This window comes from Suricata suricatta, chromosome 4 (genome assembly GCF_006229205.1).
Source record: "Suricata suricatta isolate VVHF042 chromosome 4, meerkat_22Aug2017_6uvM2_HiC, whole genome shotgun sequence".
NCBI classification, from domain to species: domain Eukaryota; kingdom Metazoa; phylum Chordata; class Mammalia; order Carnivora; family Herpestidae; genus Suricata; species Suricata suricatta.
The window spans coordinates 56431951-56447880 of NC_043703.1; the positions used below are offsets into that span (position 1 = coordinate 56431951).

Here is a 15930-nt window from a genome sequence, read left to right on the forward strand (position 1 = left end):
CCCAGGTGCCCCAAAGAAAATCTTAACAAGCTATCTTAGAGATTTTATAGACCTTTTTTCTGATTAGATTCAATTAAGCTGGAAATCAGCAATAAAATTTTACTTGGTTTTATAAGAAGTCACTGAGCAATTTTTAAGCAAGAGTGTGACACAATCATGCAACAAATGGGTTGGAGGGGAGTTGGGAGAGACAGGAGGAAGGAAATCAGGTTAAAAAATACTGCAACAGCCTCAGAAAGTAGGAATAATAATGTGGGTCTGAACAAAGATAAGAGGAGCGGGGAATGAAAACAAGTAGACAACTTAAAATATATTTAATAGATAAATAACAAGGACTGACTAGTTGAATTTAGGTGAGAGGGAAGCGTGGGTAGGGGGATGGAGAAGAGTTAAATGATTAAATTAGGTGGTGGCATGGTGTAGTTAGTATCATTAATTTAGATGAAGAAGATATGAGAAGGAACAGGTGTGGGGAAATGGGGAGTTCATCTTTGAGCTTGATGGGCTTAAGGAACATGGCCCAAAGTCCAGGTTAAGGATACAAAGAAAACTGTATACATTGCTATTACCAGGATGATTGTTTTTCTTATGTAGAAGAAATTCAGAAATTCCTATTTTATTTGGTGCCCAGAAGGGAATGAGAATGGCCTATCAAGAGTACTTATTAGGACTTTCCTCACATACCTCTTACACCCAGGAACAATTAAGACAGGTTTAGGAGTATCTTCAGATGGGACAGAATGAAATCTTGCCATTTGCAACAATGTAAATAGAACCAGAAAGTATCATGCTAAGAGAAATAAGTCAGTCAGAGAAATTCAAATGTCATATGATTTCACTCATATGTGGAATTTAAAATACAAAACAGATGAACATAAGGAAAGGGAAGGAAAAATAATACAAAAACAGAGAGGGAGACAAACCATAAGAAACTCTTAAATACAGAGAACAAACTGAGGGTTGCTGGAGGGGTGCGGGGAATGGACTAAATGGGCAACGGTCATTAAGGAGGACCCTTGGGATGAGCATTGGGTGTTATATGTAAGTGGTGAACCACTGAATTCTTTTCCTGAAATCATTATTACACTATATGTTAACAAACTTGTATTTAAAAAAGATGGGACAAAAATATCCAATCCAATTGGGAAGATAATACTAAGGACTATACAACCAGTGCCACAAACGTGCACTAAAGCAAATGTCCACTATTGGAAAAGGAGGCAGAACTGTAAGTGAAATGAGAATGGCCTTGCTTTTAATAAGTCATGGGGAAATACACACACACACACACACACACACACACACACCCCACTTACACACCAGTCCTGGGGACACACAGGATATATCGTAAGTAATGGCTCACAGGTAGGACTAAGCTGAGAGGTGAGAGGGGGCAGTGAAAGTCTCAGCACACAGAGGGGCTTAATGGGGAAAGGGAGAGGGGGGAACCCAGAGTCTGGAAAGGAGTTGGAGCTCATCAGGGCAGACAAAGGGCGATGTGGCAAAGATCGTGTCAGGAAGCTAGAGTTACTAGCCATTAAAATGAATTCCCCCCTGTGAGTTTTCCTGAGAATTTCTCTGCACTTCTTCGGATAATTGATACCCAAGACCAATGAGGTTCAAGGAGAGACTTTTATCTAACACAAACATAAAGATAAAGCCTTACTTTTTGCCTTCACATTTGAGGATTAAAGGATTTTGACTACTTGAGGGGGCTTAGTAAGTGTTGATTACAATGATTTAGAAAATCCTTAGGGCGGCAAGTGGTGACACAGCATAAGTCTTCCCAGAGAGTGTATTTAACTCTTCCTGGCCTGAAGTCACATGGTACAGAGGCTAGGACAGGGAAGAGGCAGACCTGCTTGGCTATTAAGTGGTCTCAAGAAAATGACATGACTGCTTTCATCTGTGGTTTTCTAGACTGTAAGACAGGAATTGTAATTTCTTCACTCATTCAACAAGTGATTTATGAGTGCTCCCTGTGTACCAACTACTGTTGTAACTGCCTTATAATATTATTTTGATAATTAAATGAAATAACATAAATGGAAATACCTAGCATGATGTCTAGAATCTACCAGGGGCTAATGATATTCACTCTTGTATCCAAGAGAATTTTTGGGGTATTTGAGGCATTACTGGGTCAGGCCAACAAAGGGCCAACATACTCAGGGTATTTGTTACAAATATCAGGGTGTTTTGTGGAGCAAAAGAATTGACTGAATTGTGAATCAAAGAATGGAAAGACCTTTAATTTAATACATTTTTGAAGCATGAGGATGAAGGGCACAATGTTGCCTTTGGGGAAGTGAAGTAGCTCTAAACCACGGTTATTCTGGGAAGCCTGTGAAGGGGTGACGAAGCAGCAGGGTGTTCCAAGTTCAGATCCATTGGAACTATGAATGCCCTCCTGGGTCTAGAACATTTAGAAAGAACTACAAGGTAGTTTGCTTCATGGACATGTTCAGACAAAATAATTGTTCTTCTGAGACATTTTTAACTGTAAACACTGCAGTGCACCCACTAAAACCTAGAAAGTGAATTTGCAATTCAGGATAACTACTCTGAATTGACTGGATAAGGGCTTTGATAACTCAGGTATTAGTTTTTTCCAGTGCTTCAAAGCTTCAAATAATTCATTCGGGAAAAAAAAAAAGGGAAGAAAAGCTGACTCAAGCTGCAAAACATATTTTCTCTTAGTATTACTTTTCCTTCTGAAGTGGTCTGGTTTCATTATCTAAGGGTGTGGTATTTTCCACTTCTCTTTTATAAGTTGAACTTTAGCCCAGACCTTTAAGAGCCTAATGAGGTTAGTCAGAAGTCGCAATGAGATGGAATATGCCTGATTCCCAAAGATAAAATGGAAAGATCAAGGCCATTTTCAGGTGTCCCCTTAGTGCTCAGAAAGGTCATCATCACCTTCCTTATAACAATGTGGTTAATTGCAACTGCCCTTAAGGAGCTGCTTGTCTATTGGAAAAGATTGAAAAATAAGCAGTTACACGCTTTGATACACCCTGTCCATGGAGAAGCAATCCCACGAAGCCCTGGCTCCATCTACCTGACGCAGACTGGGTTATGGGTTTCTTGGGTCACTGAGCAATACTCATAATGGGTGGACTTGTGGGGGAATTAGGGGAGGAGGAGCTTTGGGAATGGAGTCGGTGTGGCCTTGCTTGTAAGCTTTAGCATGGCAGTGGTGAATTCCAGGGAACTATTTGTTGCTATTGAAGGATTTGGTCAGGTCACTCACAGCAAAATCCATCTCCCTCAGGACAACTCAGACACGGGCAAGATGGAATAATAAGAGAACAGTAATCCAATGACTCCTCTAAGAAATGGAGAAATGGTCTCCTCATGAAGGCCCCTGCACACCTATAAGCAGCCAGGAGGGGGCAGCCTCCAAGGCCTGCATGTCCCCTCCCTGTGCAATGCTGACCCAGGGCCTTTAGGAGGAGGTTGTACCACAAGAATGGTCATCAGACAACATAGTCTTTGTCATTCTACTGGCCTGTGGAACTTGGGAACATAGATAGACTCTCAACTAACTGCATGGAAAACAGCCCTCGGACTCACAAGGGTGCCCCTTGGTACATGATTCACACAAATGCCAAGCTTATAATTCATACATTCATCAAAGTGGGTATGTTGGATAGGAAGGCCAATAGGGAAAGCTTGATTTGTAGAAAATTATCCTGCAGCACTTGCCTCTATTAAGGAGGTCACAGAGTAGGATGTTTAAAGAACATGGCTTGGGAGCCAAATGCTAGGGCTTCAGTCTTGAGGTGATTTACTCTTGAGATTTTAGCAAGTTTCCTCATCTCCTAAGTCTTTGTTTCTTCATCTGTTAAAGGGGAATTTGGGGTATCTATGTCAGAGTTGTTAAGACTAATGTAAATAATCCAGGTCAATCCTGGTGTATAATAAGTACTTGATAAATAGCATATATATAAAGTACGACCTGACTTATAGAATGTGAATCATATCTCATTTGTCCAAACATAAGCAGAATTTTTATTTAATTACCCATAGAGTAGTAGTTTGTCATGGGGTGGTGATTGGAAAAGATGAACTGGGACACAAATCAAAAGCATATTCTGCAATATGCTCTTTTTTTTCTAAGATGCTCAAAAATCCCTTGTGGATCTGAAGTTTTTATGGATCATAGTTTGGAAAGCATTATATTATTGGATCAAAAATAAAAGCTATATTTCCTAGGGGTGCCTGGCTAACTCAGTCACGAGAGCATGTGACTCTTGATCTCAGGATGGTGGGTTCTGGCCCCATGTTGGGTGTAGAGATTGCTTAAAAAGTTAAAGCTTAAAAAAAAAAAAACCCTATATGTTCTAAACTGATTATAGTGAGGTCAGGTATCCTGGAAAAACCAGAGGCAACTTTTAAAGTTGGGCCCTCTGAAGACATTCCTTCTAACACTTGATGTCTATGCCAACAAGTCTGATTTTGCTTTATTTGAAGAGTTTATGATGGATGACGCCATGGAAAACAGTTAACAGGAGACCAGATTAGAGGAAATAAGAATCTGTTATTTGGGAGGCACCTGGGTGGCTCAATAGGCCAGGTGTCCAACTCTTAGTTTCAGCTTGGGTCATGATCTCCCAGTTTGTGGGTTCAAACCCCACATTGGGCTCTTCACTGACAGTGTGGAGCCTACTTGGGACTCTTTCTCTCCCTCTCTCTCTCTCTCTCTCCCTCTGCTCCTGCTCACTCACTCTGTTACTCTCAAAATAAATAAACTTAAAAAAGTCTGTTATTTGGAGTTACTGTGAATACACACAGAAGTTTTTAAAACATGTATAATAGGACATTGGTGAGTTTGTGAGTAAAAAATTAAATTGCCTTTGAATTTCATAACTAATACCAACAATATTAAACAAAGGAGATAAAAATCAGGTGAGAAAACATTGACTAAGAAATTAACAGCCACCTCAAATTTGCCCAGCACTGTGAAAAGAACTGGCCAGGTTTTTGCTGAGTTGCTTAAGTCATTTAAAACTGTGGTATGTACTGTAATTTCTACTTATGTTAGAGAAAAAGTCTCTGAAAAGCGAATTGTCGTTCAAGGATGACGAGACGTTAAATCTGAGAATCATTAATTTTTAAGGCTGTGGTTTTCAGATATTACCCCTGGGTGGTGACGTTGAGGGAAAGGCCTGGGGGAAGTAATCCCTGGCTTCTGGGAGTTGTCTCACATCTATCCTCCCCTGTGGTCCCTTCTCTCCATTCCTAAGCCTTAGTCTCCCCCGTGTAGCAAAAGGTTAGTAGTTGAGTTTCATGAATTTAATTGCACATGCCTGGCAGGAAAAACGCCATGGACGAGGCTGTGATCAAATGATAAGGCTACAGAGAGAGACTAATTAAGAACGCCAAGCATATGTGAACAGTTTTCTTATTTCCAAATACAGATTAATAAAGTTAATGTTTTACATATTTAAGAATATAAACTCTATATTATTATGCCGATAGACAGCTGGGCATACCTGGTATATGCAAATTTTACTTTCATAGCTTAACTCTTCTCACGTTTGGTCTATACAGTAGACCATCATGGCAAAGCAGGGTTGGGACAAAGAGAACCTAGGCCAGAAGTAGCTGATGGAGCCGCAGACTTGTGAAAACAGGCCCTGCGTTCCTGGCAGTCAAACATTTTGTTCTAGAGTGAGAGGAAAGAAGGATAAAATCCTAAGGGTGAGGAAAGGGAAAGTTGTTCGTGTTGAGACAGGAAGGAACAGAATAGGGATGGAGAGGGATTTTAGAAGAAGGAAGGGGTTCTGGTCAAGTATGTAGCAGAAAAAGGGCCTTCTAAACACTTGAGCAAGTTCCTTCAGATATCTTTGAGCCTATCTGAGATTTTTCGTTCTCATCTCCCACTTGCCTCTACTACCTCAAAACATTTATGGTACCCCAACTTCCTTAAACAGGGAATCAAGTTTTTCATTCCACTGTTGGAGATGATGCTTGAAAAGCAAACAAGCTGGCAGAGGTAATGTGAAACTCTTTCTCACTAAAATGTTAACAGCTGATATTGGATCCTTTTCTATTTTGATAGGAAGAGGAAGTAAGAGAATGAGAAGGCCCTGGCATGAAAAGGCTTCCCAGAGAAGGAAAGGAAGCATATTAAGTAATAAGAGAAACAACTAATATTTATTGAGTAATTATGTGCCAGGTTCTGTTCTAAGTGCTTTACATGAATTAGCTTGTTCAATCCCCACAGCACCCTGTCTGAGGTACATACTATTACGAATCACCATTTTACAGGTGAGGAAACTGAGTCACAGAGAGGTTAGGAAACTTGCCTAGGGTCATTCTGGTAGGGTCAAGTTTTGAACACTGGCATTTCTAGTCCCAGCATCCATACTCTTGTCCATGGCTGAAAAAAAACGGGCTCAGAGAGAGGATGGCCCAGGAAACAAAACTTCCCTACACGAATGATGTTGCATAAAGTCAGCTGGTTTTCTTCTAAGCGTTAGGGATAAGGAGGAGTCCAGGCAGAGGTGCTTTATCTTGCCAAAACGCTGTCTCTGCCCCTTGAAGGAACACCAACAGAGGTTGTTACTACATTCAGTCCTATGGAACATTGAGATATAATCTTGGTCCCATCTGTGTACTGTTTTGCTGCTTGAATTGGTGATTTTATTGTAGTTACTTCAGCTTTTGGTGTATCTGAGTCCACATTTGGAAACTGGGTTATTTCCACTTGTCAGGTCTCTGACTCAGAGGAATGCAGAGGACTAATGGGCTGATACACGCAAATGCTTTGAGCCATAAACCAGGACTGACTGAATTTTTAGAGAACAGTATGACTTGGCAGGGGTATTTAAACTACATAAATGTTAGAATATTCTCCTAGTGGATTCTTTGGATGTTCTTGGTTAAGCTGCCTGGTCTACCATGGCAGAGTTCTTCTCTAGACCTTCACACTGAACAGGAACAGTGCTCATGGAGAACTGTCTGGTGCACTCGGGCAATGCCCATATAGTCTGGGATTGTTCAAATTATGTAGAGATAAGAGTTCCTAATTCAAAATAAGAATCTTCAAGCCAGGACCTTGGAAGCCAATGCTTATCAAAAAAGATAAAAAAGAACTGGACCCACTCCAAGGAAACATTTAACCTAATTGCAAACACCATACCTGAGCATTTAATTCCAATGAGAGTGTTTTAACTGACACTATCAAGGGCAGAACCAACTGCAAATATAAAGAAATAAATAAGGATTTAGAAAGAGATGTGGGTAAGAAGGTACCTGAGACTGAAAGAATGGGGAGAGAAGGAGTTTCAGCTGTAGCTATGATTAGGCACAGGAAGTAATTATCAAAGTAGCGTTTGTTGTTTTTTTTTTAATAAAGAAAAATGTGTCTGATTAATCCATACCATCTAATGGAATTTTCCCTCCCATTTTTTACAGCATAGAAATATTAGTTGTCAACCCATGTTTTCAAATAAAACAATGAAAGCAGAAAGGTGATCACAATATTTTTAATAGATGCAGTCATCAATTCAATAATATTCATGTCTTGTGTCCATGTCTTCTAAGGGACAGAGTGGTACCTTAGCACAGTCATGCCTCTCCAGACCTGAGAAAGGAAGCAATCATTGTGAGCTAATAAATAAACATGGCCAGTGGTAACTAAGGGGGAAATTCAGGAGCAGAATGGGACAGTTTAAAATAGTTTACAAAAGAGTTTGAGAGTAAAGGAAGGAAACTGAACAACAAAAGGGAGGTGGTAGGCCATCAAGCCCATACAGGATTAAGGAACTACAAATCCAAAACAAGGAAAATAAAAGACGGTTTTCCCAAGTGCTGTTGATTCAACCCATTTCAGATAAAAGCTTTGACAAATTTCAAAAAGAAATTAGATGCAGAGAATTTTATTTTAAGATGCTAAGCCTTACTCTGGGGCAGCACTTCTTCATATTTCCAGACACTTCTTTTTAAGCACTGACGTCCCTACCTCTTCCTCACCAAAGGGAAAGTAGTGATACAGCCTCTTTAGTGTGAGAGTAAAGATAGGCATGATCTTAAATTACAGATTAAAGCTCATCTCTACATGAGCAGGAATTTTTAGCTAGACAGCTGTGAAAGAGGTACAAAAACCTCCCCGGTGTCCCTCCTCCCAAATCTCACTGAAGGCACTTTCTGCTTTTGCCTCAGTCTTCCTTGGTTATCATCATTTATGAGGACAGTTGTATCTGGTTTCCAACACATCTTCACCTTGTCTTTGCCCAGATTGAAAGAGTTTCTTTCCAATAAAGAACAATGAGATGTGTGTGAGGAAAAGATCATTTTGGTAAAATTGTGCTGTGATCATTTGCCGCATTCGGTTTTTGATAAAGTCACTGAAAACCCACAAATGAGCAGTAAAGTGTAAGAGAGACCACTAGTACTTTAACAGCCCCATTTCACATATGAATGTTACTCATTTGCTGAGATCTGGGGCACAGGGGCTGGTGCTCCACGTCTCTGTGCTAATGCTTATTTACAAGGAGGTGAAGGATAGCTTCCCTGGCCACACTCCGTGGGCCGCCCTACTCGGCACTGGACTCAATAGGAGGAAGGGTGGAGTAGTCACACGGAGTTTTGACAATGCTCCAGTTCTTTGCACCCCAAATATTTACTGAGACAGTCAGGTCATTCTTTAGAGATGCCAGGCCTAACCTACAAAAGCTGGCGGAGGGACAGGATGAGAAAGAAGGGCTCCCTCTGTTTCATAAAGATGTGCTTACTGGGTCTATAGTGATTACAAAAGCAGCAGTACAGAAATACTAGAATTGTCCTACACACCCTCTTCAAACTGATCACCCATTTGAAAACTCAGCTTCAGAGTAACTCGCCTGTGCAGGTCCCACCCTGGCCTTCCTGAGCCTACAGGCAGCTGTTTCTTCTGCTTGGAATAGTCTTCTCATCTAAAATCCACCTTCTGGATTCCTCTCCAACTCTCTCCACATCCCACTTCCTGTTTTAAGCCTCTCCCATTATTAAGCCCCAGCTCACAGGAATCACTTTGTTCCTTAGTCTCCCACCCCACCTTCCTAGCACTGGTAACTCTGTGGCATTTATCTGTTTATCTGTTCAGCTCTTCGCCCCCTCAGCACCAGACTCAGGGCTCAAACTCATGAACCTTGAGGTCATGACCTGAGCCAAAAATCAAGAATGGGATGCTTAGCCAACTCAGCCACCCAGGCACCCTTTTACGTGATTTTTAAACTCAAATGAAAGGTTTTCCGTGGCTAACACATGTGAAATGTAGTAAATCAATATAAATTTATTTCAGACACCATGGGTTTTATTAGGACACATAAGAAACAACATTTGGCAGATCTGGGGTAAAAGGAAGAACAACTAACTATAGAGAGAGACAGGAGCAAAGAAAGGATTCATACAGTCCTAAACCCACACTGGTATGACCAACTGGTCCAGTTTACCTGGAGCTCTGCCACTTGTAACACTGAAAGTCCCATGTCCTGAGCAACCCCTCAATCCCAGACAAACCGGCATGGTTGGTCACCTACCAGGTGGCCAATGAGCATTTTGACAAGAAGCAAATGCAAGTTTTATACAATGGGCTGAGCCCCCTTTCTCCTCTCTCACCTCAAATCCTGGTGCCACCAGCTTCTCCAAAGACACTCCACTCTTTGATGACAAGTGCCCAGTTCCCAGAAAGGAATCTTGGGTTTATTCAATTCTTTCCACTTCAGAAGCAATCTCAGGCTTGGGAGGACAAATGGTCAAGGGAAAACGCTTTATACAGAGTTCTCACAAAACAGAAACTAAAAGGGGTATTTGGAACAGGAAACAGTGACCTTTATGGCATGATTCCCAAAGGGAAAGTCAAAGGCAGGAACTCAGGAAGGCTAATGTCCAGAGTCCACAGGAACTCCATCTTACACTGAACATTCCACACCAGATCTGCTAATTGCTGAGCCAGAGCAGCGGGTGTGATAATGTCCCTGTGCAATCAACCTGACTGTGACAATTCAAGTTCATAGATTAATAAGAAAACTGGAACCTGGGATTATGAATATATCTGAATGTTGTTGCATATAGCAGGACATAGTAATATGTTCTGAGAGACAAAAATATGTGCTACTCAATGGACACATTCTGAAAACAGAAATGGACCTGAAGTAAGCATAACAATAACATCATAAATAAGGGTTTATTAAAAAATTAACTCTAGCTCTGTAGTTTGTAGAATGATGGGAATTATTTTCCTTTATAGAATGATAACAAACTTAAGAATTTTGATCTGCATATACCATATGTTTTCATTCATAAATATAACAGGAGAAACTTAACAGAGGACCATGGGGGAGGGAAAGGGGGAAAAAAGTTGGAGAGAGGGAGGGAGGCAAACCATGAGAGACTCTTGAGTACTGAGGGCTGATGGGGGAGAAAGAGAGGGGAAGGGGGGTGATGGGCATGGAGGAGGGCACTTGTTGGGATGAGCACTGGGGGTTATATGGAAATCAACTATAAAAGGAAAAAAAAGAATTTTGATCTGCATAATGTTTAACACAGTAACTTAGAACAATAAAAGCATAATTTCAAAACGGGAATTTTATCTCTATATTTGCACTCAAGAGAAAGGTGGAGTGAATTTCTTTAAATATAGATATCTGGGGTTGCCTTGCTGGCTCGGTTGGAAGAGCATGCCACCCTTGATCTTAGGGTTGTGGGTTCAAGTCCTACATTGGGTGTAGAGATTACTAAAACAATAATAATAATAAATTTTTTAAAAAGTATATGTTCCTGTGTCTTAAAATGTTCATGTGTACTGTGGTCCAAGTGCAGGCAAGGCAACTTGGCCTACAGCTGAAATTTAAGGTACATGGTGCAGGATATAATCTTGCCACCAGAGGGTATTGTTTCCTCTTCCAGATTGCTGGCAAGTTTACGTAACCACAAACTAACTCTAAACTAGCCCCCACTAAAAATGGGCCAGGCCAGATCCCAGCAAACGGGATTAATCTATAATATTCCCACAAATTCCCTCTTTTCATCGGATTTTAGATAGCGTTTAGTTTTCTTTCGGTTGAGAGAACCAAGCTGGCAGCAAGCCAACCTATACAAACTTTATGTAAAAAACAGATCACACCCCTCCTACTGGTCAAAACAAGAGAATGCCCACTTAGGACATAGCCCAGGTGGCTCTTTCTGATTATCCGAGGAGGCAGGAGTTACCAGGGAGCAAGAGCTCAGAGGCTAGAAAGAGTGAGCAGAAGGGATTTCAGGGGCAGCCTGGCTTCCTGCTTGAATTTTGATGTAAGCTGATTTACAACTGAAAAAGGTCCATGTCTTGTTAGAGACCAAAAGGCCTAGGAAAGTTACCAGAGAGATTTTGACAACTTCCAAAGTCAGCCAGGGAATCTGTCCCAGCCCCTTAGTATACCGAATTTAGAAAGCAAGGCCCTGGAAAGGTGCCCCAGGAAGATGCCCAAGGGAGTCAGTTTGAATCAGGCTAAACGCTTACTCTTGAAAAAAAGGCAGGCTTTGTCCCTTCCAGCTTGCTTAGTGCCAGACGCTGTCAGGGAGACAGGCTGCGAAGTGCAGAAATATGGGATATTAGGTCATCTGCCTGACCCAAGGCAAGTTCAACAAATACAAATTTGTCCCCCCCCTTTTTTTTTATTACCAAATATAATACTTGTTCATTGCTAAAACATCAAGTAATACAGAAGTAAAAGTAACAAGTGAGGGACTTTCCTCTCACAGACAGCCCACTGGCTGAGGGCTGTGGAGTCCCATTCACCAGGAATATTCACTGTTGATAATCTGCTCCTATTTTTTAAGGCTTCCAATTTCTATGAATAATAAAAAATTAGATCAGTCTGTCTAGCTCTCCATCTATTCACCCATGCATCGCAATCACCCATTTGGTTTGGTCTTATTTTTGCAAAAAAGGAGATCCTAAAATATATTCTTGTACTTGAGTTGTTCATTCCATAGATTTTTGAATTTTTCCAAGTCTGTCTCATTCTTTTTAATAGTGACATGGTGTCCCATTGTATGGATGTCTCATAACATTATTTAGCCCTTGCCCTATAGATGGACATTGATGCTGTTTCGAATTTGTTTTTCTATTATGAAACTGTTATAATAAAATTCTTAATTAAAATAAACAGTTATTAATGGGTATGTTGTGTTAAGGATCACATACTGTGCTAAGTCTCTTATAGGATTTTAAGATGAATAAAATATATTTTTGCCTACTTGGAGTTTACTCTCTAGGGGGAAGAACTACAAATATCTGACACATGAAAAAAAGACTCAAATACTAAGTCAACGTACAAAGAATACTTTCAAACAAATACCATTACCTGACCAGGGAGCAGAGAGAAGGGAGGCATCCAGTTCCAACAGCTGGATTAGGAAAGGTTTCATGAATTGATTTCATCTATGTAGGGATTCACTTTAGTGTATTTGATTGCAGGGAAGTTCAGCTGGAAGCTTTGTAGAAATCTTAACAAAGTCATCCTTTTCACCATGTACTGAGATATAAGTTTTGCTATCTGAATTTTCTTTAACAAATATAATTCAAGAAAAGTCTAGGAATGCTTTGTTCTTTTAAGTTTGTTTTGCTACATTTACTCTACAACTTTATCTGATCACCTGAAAACTCACTACAAATATCTAACGGGGTACTTTTTAAGATAAGAGTGTGATCTCCAGATCAAGCACGTCATAGACTGTTGCATTATTCTTGTTACATGTGGTGTGACTGTCCAGAGAAAGGCATTCTTATCAGTACACTAAAGCCAACAGTGTGTTTTAAAGGGAAAAAATGTGAAATAACTCACTTGTGATAACAAATCTCTTTAAGTATGAATCCTCCCAGCAATCATGTGAACCTGCTGAAAGGAGAGTTTTTCTTTTTAAACAACCTTAATTAGCAGGTCTTTTTCTTATTAACATCTTCAAAGTGCTTTGAGCTCCTCCCCAGATGAAAGCTTCTGTGCGGGTACAAATTATTATTATGCTCACAAAATACACACACTAAATGCAGGAAAAGTGCAAACAGTTTAACTCCACAAGCCTGCAATGCCCTTGAGACACTTTGATCTGCCAATATAGCCATCAATTATTCTATATCCTTACTCTCTAAATGCATGCATCAAAGCAGTCTCATGCACACCCTTGTAAATCCAGCTGTTTATTCCAAAATAGTTCCTCTTAATTAACCCTTGTTTCCTTTCCCCTTTGTTGGCAGCTGCTGATTCAGCTTCTGTTGAGGAGAAGGTACACACAACTTGGCTGTGGAATGGAAAATAACTCTAATTTTTCTTTACAAAGATGGTCATGACACAAAAGATGTGTATTAATAAAGATTCTTTGAAGACCTGGGGAAATGCATATGACATAGTAAGGGGAAAAGGCATGGTATCAAAATGTATAGAATATTAGCTCAACTGCAACACTAAAGATTGCTAAAATGAATTGAATGCAATCATTTAGCTCACTGACCTGAATGCCTTACGCATGCAATATACTTTAATCTTCACCGTGAGGTGAATACTCTCATCTCCCTCGTAGTCATAAAGACTGATGCTCAGAAAGGTTAACTGATGGAGTTCTGTCTGGCACCGTCTGGCTCCAAAGCTCATTCCCTTAAGTGAAGGCTGTGCTGCCTTTTAACAGTGACTGTCCCTCGGTAGAGAGATTTAAGATGATTTTTTCCTCCCGACTTTTTTTACACTTACACATTTTCAAAAGAAACAAAAATAACATACTAACCACAGAATTAAACACATAAAAATAAAGAAGGCATTGTTTATGGGCATGCTGACTTGGGATAAATATAAGAAACATGTCATTAAGCTCAGAGTCCTCTGGGTCTTTACTTCCTCATCTTTAAAATGAAGGGATTGAACCAAAAGATTTCAGAGGCACCTTTTAGTTCTAATAGTACTTTAGTCTTTTGGTTCCTGATTATGCCTCCGGGATGGCATTTTCCTTCAAAATTAAGTACGTTCTAGTTCCCTAAATTTGCTCAAAGAGTTCTGTTAAGCACCAAAAGAAGACCCATAGAACTCTTAAATAAATCCAGGTGGTAATTCATCTTTGAACACTAGAGAAGAATAAAAACTACTTTTGTTAACGATGAATATTGAATAAGCATTAATGTAAAGTTATTATGTAGTTAACAAATTATAATCATAAGTAAAGAATATGCACATTTTTTCTGATCTCATTCCAGAGTAAAAGACAACAAGTTGCATTGAAAATGAGGGCCAGGTCTTTTTCTGACCAGTGTTTAGTTTGGACATGTCTGGAATGCAGGAGTATGAAACCCTTTGAAACAACTCGGAGAGTGGGTGTTTCCAGCTGAGAGGAGCATTTGATCTTTTCTTGGAAAATAAGTACCTACACTACAAAGGAAGGTTGCTCATCCCCACAGAAGGACACAGGAGGCATGTGGGACCAACCATGAAGAAAGGACAGAACCATCTAAAACACTATAAATGTTAAGATGTCTGGGAAGCGTGAAGAATTTTTATTTCTGGCCACTGAGCATTATATTTATTTATTATGTCTATTTTAAAAGCAGATGAGTCTTTACTTGGAACTCGTTCATACCCAGAGTCACATTTTTCAACAATAGAAAAGTTAAGATTTAGCACATACGGATGTTCAGTAAATACTAACTCATTGAAGGAAGCATATTAATAATACAGCTTTAATTAAAAGTACAAGATTTTTTTTGTTTTATTTTAAGATGAGACTTAGAAACAGTACTCTTTCCTTGATGAATGTCTGGAATTTCATCTTCTACAGCTGGAAAAAACTTTCCATACCATGTGGATTAAAAATGCAAATACAAACAGTGAAATCATGATAAAGTCAATTATTTAATAATTTAAAATTTCGGGGTGCCTGGGTGGCTCAGTCAGTGAAGTGTCCGACTTCAGCTCAAGCAGGTCATGATCTCATGGTTCATGGGTTTGAGCCCCATGTTGGGCTCTGTGCTGACAGCTCAGAGCCTGGAGCCTGCCTCAGATTCTATGTCTCCTTCTCTCTCTACCCCTCCCCTGCTCACACTCTGTGTCATCTACTCTTGAAGTCATTGTTGCACTATATACTAACTAACTTGTATACAAATTTAAAAAATAATAAAAAATAAAATATAAAAAATAAAAACTTTAAAAATTTTTTTAAAAATTAATAAAAGAACTAGAACAAACTTTTAAAAATAAATAAAATAAATTTTCAGTCTGGCAACAATAACAAGATACATACATGACAAGAAAAAATGGGTGATGAAGGGGTGAAAATTTACAAATTTCCCTTTACAAAATAAGTCCTGGGGATATCATGTAGGGCCTGATGACTGTAGTTAATGATACTGTGTTATATATTTGAAAATTGCTAAGAGAGTAGATCTCAAAAGTCCTCATCTCAAGAAACAATTTTTGTCACTTTGTATGTGACAGATATTTCTTAGTTTATTTACTTTGAGAAAGACAGAATGGTGAGGGGGCAGAGAGAGGCAGAGAAAGAATTCCAAGCAGGCGCTGAGCCTATAGCACAGAGCCTGAGGTGGGGCTCAATCCCATGAACTGTGAAATCACAACATGAACCAAAACCAAGATTTGGACACTTAACCAACTGAGTCACCCAGGCACCCTGTATGGTGACAGATATTAACTAGATTAGTTGTAGTGGCCATTTTGCAAATGTGCACAAATATTGAATCATTATGTTGTACACTTGAAATGATTATAATGTTATGTGTCAATTATACCTCAACAAAAATAATAATAAGGAATCTAAGAGATAATAGTAAATAACAACAAACAGATAATGAAGATTTGCAATTCATATCAAGATAAAATGCATCTACCAATGTAAAAAGAGTTCCTGGCAACCAATAAGAAAAGGACTAACAACCCAGTAGAAAGAAGAGGGGAAAAA

The 15930-nt window shown here is 39.5% G+C and overlaps 1 long non-coding RNA gene across 2 annotated transcripts; it reads right to left on the reverse strand.

Moving 5' to 3' along the window:
- Positions 1–7480: 7480 nt before the first annotated feature.
- On the reverse strand, positions 7481–12525 carry LOC115288992. 2 transcript variants are annotated; one of them, XR_003907316.1, is made up of 3 exons: positions 12339–12525; positions 9610–9729; positions 7481–7594 (listed from the first exon to the last, which is right to left on the reverse strand). It is a non-coding gene; the product is annotated as an uncharacterized LOC115288992 (long non-coding RNA). The 2 variants fall into 2 exon arrangements; XR_003907315.1 differs by lacking the exon at positions 12339–12525 and having other exon boundaries at positions 9610–9743.
- Positions 12526–15930: the final 3405 nt, after the last annotated feature.